Genomic DNA, 15,176 nt, shown 5'->3' with positions numbered 1-15,176 from the left:
CAACAATGTTGATGTACACCATTTCAAAGGGGTTGCCAGTGACGGGTAAGGAAATCAGGGTAGCCTTTAGCTTTTTCCCTACTTTCCCACTGGCCTAGCAGATGGGGCAAGACCTAGATAATGTTTGTGAGGCTATCTTCATCCAGGGCCAATAAAAGTGGGGGACAATCCTGGTAAAGGGCTTGCCCTGCATCAGTTGTCCTATTAGGGGCATATCATGAGCCAGTCCCAGTAGGAAGATCCAACAACACTAGGGGACCATCAACGCACAGGTTGCCCCAAGTCCAGGAACCTCAGGGTCACTGTACAGGAGGTCATTCTCCCAATACATAAGGTGCTCTCCAGAGATGTCTCTTGCTGCCTGGGCTTCATCTTGATGTCTCAAGCTCTCTAGCGTGGGACACTCCTTCTGTGCTATACAGACTTATTCCCTGGTTGGCCCACCCTCAATTTGCCATCCTGCAAGCTGAGTCAGATCTCCCAGGGCAACAGTGTCCTCCCCAATGGGCTGCATGGGTGGCCTCCCCAGGCACCCCATTAACCTACACTATGGGAGTTTGAGGGGCTTATTCACACACCCTTAACTCTCCCCTTCTTAGCAGCTGCCTGATCCATTCTTCCAGGCTCCATTTGACCCTCCCTTCTTTAGAATCCATAGTCAGTGTGGTCATACAGACCCAGCCAGGCAATTTTGAATATCTCCAAGTGTGACCTGAACTCCACTTATTTCCAGACAGTGCCTCTAGGTCATTGTCCAACAGACAACTTACAGGCACTGAAGGACTCACAGCTACTTTTAGAGAACCTGAGACCCTCCCCAGTCAAAGGTATTCAGAAACACTGGATAGTAACTCTCACGGTTGTCTGTGACTGTGACCTGGTGGAATGTATTAGGGATGGCCTGCTCTGAGAATACAGGATGACACCTCACAGTAGTCATACTGGCACCTTTGTCTCTCAGAGCTTTTACCCTTTTCCCACTGATGGTGACCCACTGCCTATACTTTAATGTACTTGAAGGCATGTGGGTTTTTAGTACCTTCTTTCTATTCCTTAGGTACAGTAGGATAACCTCTGCTCTCTCTTCCAAGCTTACTGGGACTACCTCTTCCCCAAGCACTATACTCGCAAACCCTGGTGTCTGCCCACAGTGTAGGGGTATGAGCATTCTTGGAGCATTTGGGCCCCAATTTAAGAGGGCCTAGAGCCTCCTTGCACCACATTAGCGTATTATTTTTATGCTAATGTGGCCCAACGAGGTCAAAATCACCACACCAGATTTACAAAGAGGTGCAATGCATGTATTGCGCCAATTTGTAACACCTTGCGTCACATTATGCCTGCCCCAGGCATAATGTATGCAAGAGGGGTGTTTCCCATTGGGGGGGCGAAAAAATGGCGCAAAGAAATCTAAAAGGATGCACACCATTATTTATAATGCGTCACTCTGTACTGTTTAGGGTTAGTGCCAACATTTTGGGGTAACCCTGGACAGTATATCAATAGCGTCAAAAATGTTGACGCTATTGCCCCCTACCCTACTCCATGGTGTGCCGTACTTTAAATACGGTGCAGACATAGTGGCGGTAGGGGGGCACTAAGGGGTGCAAGACAAGTGGCTCTGCACTGGATGCGGTGCCTCTTTTTTTCTTAAATCTGCCCCGTGGTGTCTTCCTTAAAGTGCCAGCTTGGGACTGGTTACTGCTCCCTTGGAAATTATTTTGGGGGCCTTTAGAGAACTCCTTATTGTTATGTTTTTCACGCTCCTATTCCTTCTGTTTGGACCCTTGACCACCCTTTTGAGAGTCCCCCTAAATACCTTTTTGGAAATTCTGGTGCTGACCCAGAGGTCCACCTCTTTAGCAGGCTCCCTGGGGTCAATGAGAAAACTATTCACTGGATGTTGGAGCAGCTCTGTAAAACAGGTATTGATCATTTGCTTCCCCGGGATAAAATTGCACAGCCCAACATAAATATTGGCTTTGCTGTCCCACACCCAACCATTCAGTGCCTTGCTGGAGTAATCAAGAAAATCAGTGAAAGACTGGTTTGGCAATTTTTGTCTGTCCTTGAATCTCATGTGGCACTTCTCTGGGATGAGCCCAAATTTGGCAAGAAGAATGGCTTTCATGGGGAATACTTCATCTGGCCCCTACTTCTACTGTAACCAGGGTGTCTCTCACCACGGTAGGTATACGTTTCTAAAGACTCACCCACAATACTCCTCTGAGACCCTGTGCATCCCCAGGGCTATCTCATAAGCTGAGAACTATTTGTCAATATCGTCCCTCACCATATAACGAGGCACCAGGTTTTTGGGGATGTGGACCTTTTTGTCTCCATTGGACACTGTGGTACCACTGCCATCATTGTTTCTGGACTCTATTACCTAGCTCTCTGAGGCTCCTTTCATGAGCCATTTTCCTCTCCTCAGCCTCCATAGCCAGTTTCTTTTTTTCTATTTTAAGTTTGGCCATCTGCACCTGAAATTTCCCCTCAGCCCTTCTATCTGCAAGCTGCTCTGGGGTCAAGCCTTAAGAAGACACAATGCAGTCCAGGAGACACGTTCTTCTCCTCCTCTGTGTGTTGCAGCGCAGGAACTGTGTCCAAGTCTTCCTCTTGTCATTCCATACCTTCTTTGCCATCCGGGACCCTTTTCCTGTTTGTGCCACAGCGCACCTTAAAGCAGATGTGCTGGGTGCAAACAGGAGAAGTGTGCCCTATTAGGAAGAATGTGCTGCCCTCAGGGTAGCCGTGAATTCGCGCTGCTCGCAGGGCAGTGCTTTCAAGAGAAATACGGAGCAGCTGATCCCCTTGCAGGTGTGTGCAGTGAGTGACTGCGCCAGCCTGTATGAGGAAGACTGGGAGGTCCATGGGATCTTTTTGTGGCACACTTTCATTGCACCTCCTAAAGGAGTGCTTGCCTCTGTGCCTATGTCATTAATATGGCACAGAGGCAAAGAGATTCACCAGCACCATCTGTATTACAGAAGTGGCTGCACAAGCTTCTGCGACCCCTTCTCTAATTCCACAGTGCCCCAGTGTCACACAAATTGGGAGCCAATGCCAGTTGTGCCCCTGGGGCACTTCTGGAATATGGGCCCTGGCCCTCTGTTGTGGTCAGCAGCTAGTGAGCCTTTTTTCAGAAGGCCCATAGAGCCTTCTGGACCTCCAGCTTCATGCTTCTTTTCTTTGTGTGACGTCCCCTTTCCTTACAGAACTCCCGGTGCTCAGTAACAGTGCAGCTCTCCAGATTGAGGAGCTCAAATTCCATTCTTGTAGGTATGGTCACAGACACAGACGGTCAGCAAGAATGAGAGCGAATTAGGAAAAAGCAAAAGAGCCAATCAATGAGAATTTAAAAAAAAAACTTGAATTGGTATCACAAAATTTTCCTCCTAGGATTTTAGTGTTACACAAAATCATAAATGGCACTGCACAAACACTAGGACTGAATCCCACTGTTGCCACCACTGTGAGAAATTGGGTTATTGGTTGAGGTGGGTAAAACACAAGCAAACCCCAAATTAAACTGTGCTTAACCCTCTGGTAGCTTGTCACAAAGCAGTCTGATGTAACTTAGGGGGAAAGTGTAAAGTGTTTATGCAGTGCTTCAATAAATAATAAAGTGAAACTGCGACAAAAAATATTCCACACTAATCTGGAAAAAACATTAAACTTTAATAAATAATATGAGACCAAAACAACAAAAATTAGTAGAACCAGACATGTACAACTTTAAAGGTTTTTAAAAAAGTAGTGCTTAGAAGCAAGAAGCGCCAATTGCAGTTATCTGATCACGTGGGCCGGGTCCAAGTCACAAGTTCACAGTGACCATGATGAAATGCAGGCCGGATACAGGACTGAGTTCTTTCCACTTTTAAATGTGAAGTCCTGAGTCACCATGTGCGGCGTTGGTGTCCAGAAGTTGCCAACGGGAACTGCAGGGTGAGGTCCTGCTTCAAAATGCATCATACAGTGCAGCTGTCAAGATGCGTTGCGCTGTGTTGAGGTCAATGATCCTGCTGGTGTTGCAAAGACTTGCATCGTGATGCTTCGAGCTGGGCTGGTTGTCAGTGTCAAGATGCATCACGCTGGGTTGATGCTTATGAAGTCGCTGAACAGAACCTGCAGTGCACATTCTGTTGTCAAGATGCATCAGGCTCAGCTGGTTGTCGACGTTGAGATCTGTCGAGCTTGATTGGTAGTTGCAAAGCTGGCAAAGAGAAGCTGTGATGCCCAGTCCTGTGTAGAGCTGCATCAAGTTACGTCGGAGCCGGGGATGCCTGTTGTGTCTCTGTGGCTCAGAACAGTAGGCTAGCCAACTAGCCCTTGGAGTTACGATGTTGGACCTGGGTTCAAGTTGTAGGTTCAGTCCTTCCAGCTCGGGCAACAGGGTAGCAGAGCAGTCCTTCTTGCAGGCAGAGCAGCACATCAGCAGAGCAGCTTGGAGTCCTTCATGCAGCAGGGCAGCACAGCAGTCCTTTCTCTGAGTCTTCCACAGGTTCAGAAGTGATCTGATGTGTAGGTCTGAGGGTCCACTTTATGTATCGGGTGTCCACTTTGTAGGAATCTTTCTACTTTTTCCCCCTACAGAGGTGTCTGAAATTTCCTGCCTCCCTTTATTGGTCATGATCTGTCGGAGGTCACAATAGACTAATGTGAAATCCTTATTGAACGTGTTGAGGCACTCCCTTTAAGGTGCAAGTATGTTAGGTGACAACTCCTCCACCTCCATCCTGCCAGAGATTGCCCATCCTCCGAAAACCAAGACTCTCTATTGCGATGCTGTCTAGGAGGAATAGACAAAGGCCAACTGCCAACTACACATAGTCATGTGACCCATAAAGAGACTGCATGGACCAAATGGTTAGGACAAAAAATAGCCAACTTTCTAAAAGTGGCATTTTCAGAATTGTTTCTTTGTCATTAAAGAGGGTTTGAACTACAATTTCTCAGACCGCAAACAGAACTTTCCTAGCTGCTCCCAGTAAAAATGTATCACTTATTAAATGTAATATCACAACACAATGTTATCCTATGGAAAAGGTAGGCCTTTAGTGGCAAAAAAATAATGTAAGAGGTTTTCACTATCAGAATGTGCAAAACTTAAAAGTACATGTCCAACTTTTTTACTGTATTGCAATCTGCCTTTAGGGTCTACTCTAGGGATGACATATGTATTAAAAAGGAAGGTTTAGGCCTGCCTGGCAAATGGTTAATTTTGCCAGTTTGAAATGATAATTCAAACTACACACCCAGGCTGCAATGGCAGGCCTAGACAGGTATAAAGAGCTACTCCAGTGAGTGGCTCAATAAGTATTGCAGGTCCACTAGTAGCATTTAATTTACAGGCCGTGGGTATATGTAGTTAAATGGGCTAATTGGGTGTAACCCAATTTCACCATCTTTGAAGGGCAGAGCACAAGCACTTAAGCACTGGCTAGCAGTGATGAAGTGTGCAAAGTTTTAAGGCCAAACAAAAAGGAATTAGGCAAAAACAGGATGAGTAAGGCAAAACATTTTGAGGCAAACCACCCTTAGGCTGACAGGTCTAACAGTGTGTTACTGCTATTCCCCAGAGCCTTCAGATGTGTGTGTAAAAGGTAAGGGCAAACCTTGTATTGGGTAATCTTTTCCCCTGCTTCCAGCATATATCAATGATTTCAAATAATATTACAAATCTGAGGGTAGAGTGCCTTAAAAGTGGTAAAGAGGTAATACTTCAGACATAGATCTGGTCTGTTTTTCCAATAGTAATTATCTGGGAGTGTTAAAGGCTGGTTTGTGCTGGTGTTCAACCTTTGCTACACTCTTTGTTTCAGCCTTTCTCATAGGACTAGTATTTTGCTTGAAGGTCTTGTGTCAAAGGGCAGTATTTCCTGTGTCTGAAAAACTGTCTTACTGGCCTTAGTGGTAGATTATCTCTTAGTGACCTAGTTTGGCATGAGATATAGAGTACATTTTTATTTGCAGGTTTGCAGTGTACAGTCGCAGTAATTTATTTATTTGTAACCAGAATGGCCAGGTCCAAAAAAAGAAACTGCACAATCACTAGGAAACTATGTAAAGTGAAGCTGAGGCTTTTATTGATTTAACCACTCCATGAAATCTACGAAGTTCATCTAACGTGTCTTTACTTATTCACAATATGTTGTCAATGTATAGATTCCACAACTTAATATGAGATATATAGGGATTAGGCTATGCCGGGCAGCATATTGTTCAAATTGGCCAGTGGAAAGGCAGGCCAGATTTAGTGCAAATGTGGTCCCAGTTCAAGTTCCTGAGATCTGAAGAAATATGAAGTCCTTGCTTTTGAGGGCCAAATCAATGCCCTGGAGAACAAAGGATGGTGAATTGTCATAGAACCATTCATTCTCTCAGATAACTCCCTCTGTGGCAGTAAAGGCTGCTGTTTGGGGGATGTTTGTATACAGTGACTTGATGTCCATAGTCATAAACTACAGTATAGAGAGGGCAAAACATACTTTCTCCAGCATGTAGAGAACTTCTTTATCATCTAGTAATACAGTGTTTTGTGGGCGTAATCACCCACAATTTGTTGCACTGACACTGCTGTTTTTTTCACTTTGTGGACTGGGATTCTGCTAGTCAGGCACCACTACATATGCTCCGCCCCTTAAAAAACATCAAATTTGGCTACATTTCTAATTAGAACATTTAATTTGCTTATAAGTCTCTAGAATAGGGTACAAAGCATACCTATGGCCTGTAAACTAAATGTCATTAGTGGAATACAGCATATATTGTGCTACCACTAAAGTGACAATATTAAACATGACTGAGTTAAAGAAGCTCAATTGACACCGCAAGAGTATGATAAATTGAGGAGGGACTGGGTGAGTCAGGTATTCTATGCCTGTTCCGACAGCCTATGCCTTATGTCGCAGACTTCACCGCTGTGTCACAGGACTAAGGGTGGAGTGATAGTCCTTCAAAAATGCCTCCTCTACCCATTGCACAACACATGGGTAGCTGTAGAAAGGGGTATATGTGTATGTAAAAATCCAAATTCAGGACACATACTTGATTGGGCTCAGTGTATGCTCCAGTGGGGTACAAAGCTGCATTCTTCTTCATTCTTTTCCATGTTGGTGAGACTGCTGCTGTTTTTTGGAAAGACGAAAGTGGTGGTGGGAGGGGACTGGAGTGTGGTTATGGGCCCAGTTCTTGACATGTCTGGCCGCCCTTATGTAATACATGGGAGGAATAAGGAGGACCTCTGTCACTTAATCTCAGACTTTACCCTAGTTGATCCATGGCTGCTGTTGCCCCAAGGGAACGCAACTCTGCTTTTACTTCCTGCATTCATGGAATGCTCACTCACATTGACTACTTTCTTACATCATGCCTACTCTCTGGTATGCTGAGGTGGCATAGATTACACCTGTTAGAAATTCGGACCATGACATGGTGGAGCTCACAATTAATTCTGAGACTGCATCCCCACTCCTGGGCAGTGGCATATGAATATGGCCAAGTACAAAGATCTGGGGGACAAGAGGCGAATATTATAGTTGGTCCAATGTTTCTTAGACAAAATGAGGAATCAGTGGACTTTGGGGGACAAGGAAAGCATGTATTATTGGAGAACTGATGAATGAATCTGTGATAGCCAAGAAGCAAACAGATTGGGATAGGTTCTTTCTGGAACAAGAGATTAAAGCCCTTACTTTGGAGTATGCATGACACCCCACACCAGAAAAACTTTGAGCTCTCACAAAGGCTAAATATGATTTAAATTGATTGTATACTACTATTGAAAAATTACCCTTTCTGCAGGGCCATGCCCAAATGTTTTACTGTCCTCCTCCTATTTTTACTGGATGTGTGTTCTTTGGACTTAAGACACTGTGCACTTTATCACTGCCAAAATGCTTGTGCTTTCTGCTCTAAACATGGCAATATTGGCTTATCTCAAGTTGACATATTTCATTTACTTATAAGTCCCTAATAAAGTGCACTGCATGTGCACAGGGCATATAAATTAAATGCTACGTGTGGGCCTGCAGCACTTAGACCCATATTTATACTTTTTAGCGCTGCATTTGCGCCGCTTTTTGACGCAAAAATAGCACAAACTTACAAAATACAATTGTATTTTGCAAGTTTGCGCCAAAAAATGATGCAAATGCGGTGCAAAAAAAGTATAAATATGGGCCTTAATGTACCACTCACTTAAATAGCCCTTTAATCATGTCTCAAGTCTGCCATTGGAGAGCCTGTATGCGCAGGTTGACTCTGCAATGTCGACCTGGCAAAAGTACCTTGTTGCCCGGCCTCAACCTACCTATTTAATATATATAAGCCAGCCCTCAGGCAGGCCCTGGGCAGCCCAAAGAGCAGGGTGCAATGTATTTAAAAAAACAGAACATGTACGTTTACATTTTCCATGTCCTGTAGTGAAACACTCATAATTTCATTTTCACTACTGCAAGGCCTATCTCTCCCACATGATGGCATTGAAGTTGCCTTATTACATATTATAAGCATAATTTTTAGATTCGAAGGGATGATTCCTTCACGTTTGGTGTCTCCGGAATCACAATTTAAAATCCTAACTTATAGTGAAGTCAGATTTTTAGTTGTAATTCTGAAAATGCCACACTTATAAAGTTGGCATTTTCTTACTTTAGACATTTGGGGGGTCATTCTGACCCTGGCGGTAATTACCGCCATGGCGGAGGTTGGCGGTAGCACCGCCAACAGGCTGGCGGTGCTCCGCCAGGCATTCTGACCGCGGCGGTACAGCCGCGGCCAGAAGCGGAAAGCCGGCGGGGTACCGCCGACTTTCCGCTGCCCATGGGAATCTGCCATGGCGGCGCAGCTTGCTGCGCCGCCATGGGGATTCTGACAGCCCATACCGCCATCCTGTTCCTGGCGGTTTGCCCGCCGTGAACAGGATGGCGGTATGGGGTGTCGTGGGGCCCCTGGGGGCCCCTGCAGTGCCCATGCCAATGGCATGGGCACTGCAGGGGCCCCGTAAGAGGGCCCCACAAAGAATTTCAGCGTCTGTCTCCATTCTGAGCCGGCTTCCTCGTGGGAAGGGTGTTTCCCGCTGGGCTGGCGGGCGGACTTTCGGCGGTCGCCCGCCAGCCCAGTGGGAAAGCCAGAATGAGCGCCGCGGTCTTTTGACCGCAGAGCGGTGTTTCGGCAGGAACCGCTTGGCGGGCGGCGACTGCCGTCCGCCGCGGTCAGAATCACCCCCTTGGTGCCTGCTGCCTGCCTCTGATCACGTGACTGGGGTGGGTGACAGGTAGGTGTGTCTCGATGGGCCATTCTGGCAGGATGGGAGGGAGGAGCTGCATCTAGCCTCACTTATACCTGAATAGGCTGTGTCCTGTCACCGCATAAAGGGCTGCATACCCCCTGCAGGAAGTCTAGACCCAGGGCAGGAAGGGCAGGTCTTCTGTGCACTTCAAAGGAGTGTCTTTGAATTCTCCTCCACTTCAAAGACACTACTGGGTATAAGTACTGGACCTCAGAGACCATTACTTCTGTACACTTCTTTACTTGTGGATACTCTGCCTGGAAGAAGAATTGCTGCGCTACTGAAGGACTGTTACTGTGCCGGTCTCCTGCTTTGCGGTGCTGATCTGCAGCCTGTCGCCTTTTGCCTGGGTGTGAAGAACTGGATGCACATCACTCGAATCCAGAGTGACTCCCACAGTTAGTTGTCTGGCCTTCTGATCTGAAGTCATAGGTACATAAAAGAGTTCTAACCACCCTACTTCTGCACCTGGACTCTGCCAGCTATGAGTCTACCCTGCCAAGTGGTGCCACCTGAGTCCTGGATTCTCGGAAGTGGGACCAAGTTGCTTGGCAGCTGAACCGACTCATCCTCTCTGCTGAGCAGCGCACCCCCTAGCAGAGTTAAAAAATCTCCTCAGCTAAGCACTGCATCTTTTAGCAGAACCGACGCATCACCATTGCTGAGTGGATTGGTTGTAAATACTTGCATAGCCTTTGCATCCTGCATTTTGTGTTCAGTGCATTGCCTTTGGAACTATCACTGTGCAATGCTTTTCCTGGTGCAAGCTCTTGGAATCTCCCGTCGGCGGCAGCCTTGACAACTAAAGTCTGCATTGCAGCTTCACCGCTCATCGGAAGTGACTCATCACCTCGACTGCCAACGCATCCTCGACAATTGCCTTCACATCACAAGCCCCATCGACAGGATCCTCGATGTCGATGCACCACGACATCACACCACAGCCTTGCCGCAACTCAGAACTGATGCATCACCTTGGCTGCACGACACATGTTTGATGCAGATCCACACAATGCTTCGCAACCAGGATTTAAGGTACTATGTTCAGTTGGTCTAACTGGGTCCCTATGGCTGCTCTATGTTCCATCGTGGTGGGCCTGAACTTGTGACTTTGTCCCAGACTGGCATGACCAGATATCCCCAAGAGCTCTGTGCTGTTGCACTATTTTTTACTTAAATATTTTGAATTTAATTTCTCCAGTTCTGCTGTGTGTATGTTTTATTTTTATTTTATTGGTCGTATTTTTCTGTATCTGGTGGGGAATGTTTTGTGGGGTTTTATCACAGTTTTAATGTTTGAAGTGTTGTACAAATACTTTGCAAACTGCTGCTCAGTTAAGCCTGACTGCTCTGGGCCAAGCTACCAGAGGATATGCAAAGGTTAATTTAGGGTTCGCCTGTACCCTACCTGGACCAGGATTGTGGTTGCTGCCTGACCAGGGTTCATACCCCAGTCAGCCAACAATCCAACTTCAAACAACTACCTTGGCTGAAAAGGCCCTCTTTCTACTACAATACAGGTATTATGACAGGGGGGAGAGAGCGGGTCTCTGATTGGCCTCACAACTAATGTTCTAGAAGCAAACCACGTTATCCCTGACACTTGAAATCAGGAGGTGGATCTCTTGACACATCTCTGTGAGGTCCTCTGAGAGTATCATACCTTTTACTCCTGTTTCTATAGGTTGGAACCCCCTGCAGATCTGTCAGAGGATGGTAGGTTATAGATGTGCTGCCTCTTCCGAGACTATTGATAGAGCAAACTGACTTATTGAACCCTTATATCACAGAGGATGAAGTTTTGCAGGCCATGGATGACCTGAAAACAGGTAAAGCCCTCGGGAAGAAGGTTACGTGGCTTATAAGATGCTTAAACCCCTAGTTGCCCCTCTTCTGTGGCGGGTATTCCAAGAAACAGTGGCTACAGGTAACCTACCGGTGGACTTCACCTTGAATAGAATGGTCCTAATTCCCAGACCAGATAGAGACCGCCTGGACTTTTCCAATTATAGGCCCATTTCCCTGAATAATGCAGATGCAAAAATATTTGTGAAAATATCGGGGTGTTGCATAAAAGGATGTGTTACCACTTTCGTGCATCCCATTCAAGCGTGGTTTGTCCCAGGGAAAGCCTCAACAAATCACCTTAGGCTCTTATCACATGTTCTTTTGCAGGTGCAGGATGATAGTGATGAGATGATACTCCCCTCCTTAGACGCAGAAAAGGTGTTTGATAGAGAAGAAGGATTGTACCTTCTTAGCACTATGGTGCGGATTGGGTTTGGACAGAAATTCTCGGCACAAGTATGTATAGGTGCCCGGAGTCAGTGGTTACTTCTGGGGGCTTGACAATGTCTTGATTTTCGGTAGAGTGAGGAACTAGGCATGGGTGTCCGCTGTTCCCGCTGCTGTTCCTGTTTGGCACTGTTGGCAGTGTCTATCAGACAAAATCAGGGATTTGCAGGCATAAGGACGGTGGCGGGTAAACATAAGGCATTCCTGTATGCAGTTGACATTCTCCTAATATTAATTGAACCTCAACAATCAGCTGAGAGGGTTGTGGCATTGATACAACAGTTCTCGAGGTTCTGTGGACATTGCATTAAATGGGCTCAAGGCAAGGCCCTCCACTACAACACCTGCTTCCTTGGGGGACCCGACCTTTAAGTGGAAACACTGGCACCTTAAATATTTGGGAGAGTGGTTCAATAGTGATTCAGAAATACCTCACTTATGGATAAGATGGCAGCCATGTGAATCTGAATCTGTCCCTATAGAGGAAGGTGCAAGTCATGAAAATTAATGTTGCAAGCAGATTTAATTATATTTTTGGAATGCTCTCTCTACCGACCCCCAGGTCTCTCTTAAATGCCAAATAGACAAAAGTATATGCATGTTCATATGGGGGAGAACCCCCACTTTCACAGCTCAAAAATGTATGCAGCTTCAAAAGCAGAGGTGTACGACTTCTGAACGTGGAATGCTACTGGCTTGCTCATCAGCTATCCCACTCTGTTATATGATAAAAGCATTCAGGAAAAGATACTCATGGATTCTCCTGGAAAACCACTTGCTGTGGGCGGAGTGAGAGCTAGTGATATACTACACAGGATCACGGAAGTGACTGGGGATGGGAATCTGGTCGTTCAGTCCTCGCAGATGGCCTCAAAAGGGTCACACGGTCTGGTGAGGGGCTTGGACAAACCGCGCATGGGCTCTCCCCTTTGGCATAATTCAGCCATAAGGTTGGTGCCGTCTGATGTCAGCTGTTAAGCCTGCAAGGCCTGCAACGTAAAATGTTTGGCTGACTTGCTTAAGGGAGTTGAGATCATATCCATTGGGGACTTGCAGGATGAATTTGCACCCACCAAGTACACAGGTCTGGAAATATACAGAATTGAAAAGTGCTTGCAGTGCATGTCAGGGCACCATAAAAGACACCCAGGGCCTGATTTATGAAAAGTTAACGCCGCCTTTACCTCATTTTTTTATGCAAAAGCGGCACAAACGTACTAGATATATTTTTATTTTGTAAGTTTGCGCCACTTTTGCGTCATAAAATGATGTAAAGGCGGCGCTAACTTTTCATAAATCATAAATCAGGCCGCAACTTCTCCAAGGAACACATAACATGGAAAAATGTCGGGGGCACCATCTTTAGGTTATACACCCTTTTTATTGACTGTGCTTATTCCTTCAAGACAGCAGGGGTGTTACAAAGGTGGTGGGAAAACTAACTTACAATCACGTTTGAGGAAGAAGACTGGTCGGAATTGATGAATGACCATGGCTGTGGCACGAGGTGAGTGAGACTGAAAAATAGCCCCTTTAAGATTTTACAAAGATGGCACTGGGCTCCAGTGTAACTTTATATGGCTAAACTGAGTTTGATATTGATAGAGCGTTCCATACTAATAATTTACCTGTATTTTGGACGCTCTTTAGGCCGATGAATCTTTTGGCTAAGTGGGACTCTCTTCACCCGAGATCAGTCAATTTAATGTAGTCAATAATCAATAACGAACATAAGCAATGCCCTGATCAACATAACACTTAACAATTAATCCAGAATACATTTCGGCGAACCATGACCTTTCGGTCATGAATAACCACACCAGTTTATTCAAAGTTAATGAATTTATTTCCCTATATTAACAAAGCTAGCACGATATAGATGTGTCTCAACACCAAATGATAAACGTAAATGAACATTAATAGCTGTCCATAACGGCGGAAAAGATGCAATCTATGCAGCATTTGAATAACAAGGCATTCGATAATAGCAATGCAAATCACTAATACTATAATCTGTAATGAGCTAATTGCATACATTGGTCAGCACAACAAGGTCTCGAATTGCATCGTGCAACAAAAAGAATCCTCATCTAACCTCAAATTAGCATCGGCATGTGGGACTTCATGCAAAAACAATTTAGCAACATTAATTTGGAAAACTCCTAGCTAGGGTTCTTATCAAAAATCAGCAGTTGGTTACCTAAAAGAAACACAATGCAATTGTACAATTTCCTTTCATATTTACCAATTTCAATCAGCATTCAAGGAAGTCTTCGTCTCACAGGTACCGGTTTCTCGATCAGCATGGGACGGGGCAAAGGGGCAAGGTGGACGGGGCAATTGCCTCACGGCGGCAAGATAAAACGACTACTTCATGCAAAGGGATCAAAGTTAAAGTCTCTAGGGTAAGAATCATTTAAAGTCTCTTTCTCTCGATTAGAGAAAGCATCAGAGTCTCTTTCAAAATGGCGTCGCAACAAGGTGGGCCATAATAGCTGCAATGTCCTGCAAAATGGCAGGTATCGGGCTGGTAATGGCTGGTAACAGCAATAATGGCTGCTTTCTTCTCGTGCACCTGGTTTAAATAGACAACAGTTCAAATCCAGTAGGGTCTTCCATTGGAGGGTTCATAGGTTGGCTTCAAATTGTCCAATCAAAAACAACAGTTCTCAAGCTTTTACTTAAGCATACATTATCCTTGGAGACGGGTACGTAAGTTGCAACATTTTATACCAATTAACTCTCTTTCAGAGCTTCCATTGTCCGCACCTGCAGATTGACCTTGGAGCAAAGAGAAAAATGCCAGGCTGGCACGAAACCTTAAGATAAGCATTTGAACGATCTCAGTGGAAAAGTACAGCTTCAAGCAGAAATACACGTTTATTAGCACATTGGAAAAATACGAGCATCTAAATCGTGAGACCAGGCAACTAGGCCGAAGCCTGCACTAAAGTTATGCTAAGCTAAAACATTTCAAACAAGCAAATCATAGCACACGTTTACGATTATGTCAGATTCGTAAAATTCTAATACATCACGTTATATAAAGCACGCTTATAAATGTTGGCAAACTACTCTGAGGGCACATTTTGTCCCCGTACAACCCTTATTAGTTCGGTTAGAGTCACACATGATTATTTCACTCTACGTTTATGCGCTAATAAATGTAAAACCTTCATTTCTGCGTCATCAATCCCTCCTCTGATGACTACTTGTCATCACACAAACTATTGCCACAAATTTTATTCCATTAAAATTCTGTCAGTTCTCTTTTCCTTTTAGTTCCCCTAGTTTTCGCTTTGTATTCTTCTGCCATTCTTTTCATCATTTTCTCTTCCTTCCTTCTCTTAATTCTTGCCATAATCATTATTATTCCCCTTTTTATTCCCCAAATTCCAAATATACAAATCAGTACTATTAATATTCCCTGTATTATTTTTAGTAATATTCCATTCCAAATTCCACCAAGCCAGTTTCCCACTGAAGCAAGCCCTTTTCCAACCTTCTCCCACACTCCTGGTTCTTTCAATTCCTTCAAATCTGCACTCTCTTTTGTTAGATTAGCAAGCATAGTTTTAATTTTCAC

Source organism: Pleurodeles waltl, chromosome 5 (assembly GCF_031143425.1).
Source record: "Pleurodeles waltl isolate 20211129_DDA chromosome 5, aPleWal1.hap1.20221129, whole genome shotgun sequence".
Taxonomy (NCBI): Eukaryota; Metazoa; Chordata; class Amphibia; order Caudata; family Salamandridae; genus Pleurodeles; species Pleurodeles waltl.
The sequence above is the reverse complement of the archived record's forward strand: the minus strand, read 5'-3'. Positions refer to the sequence as shown.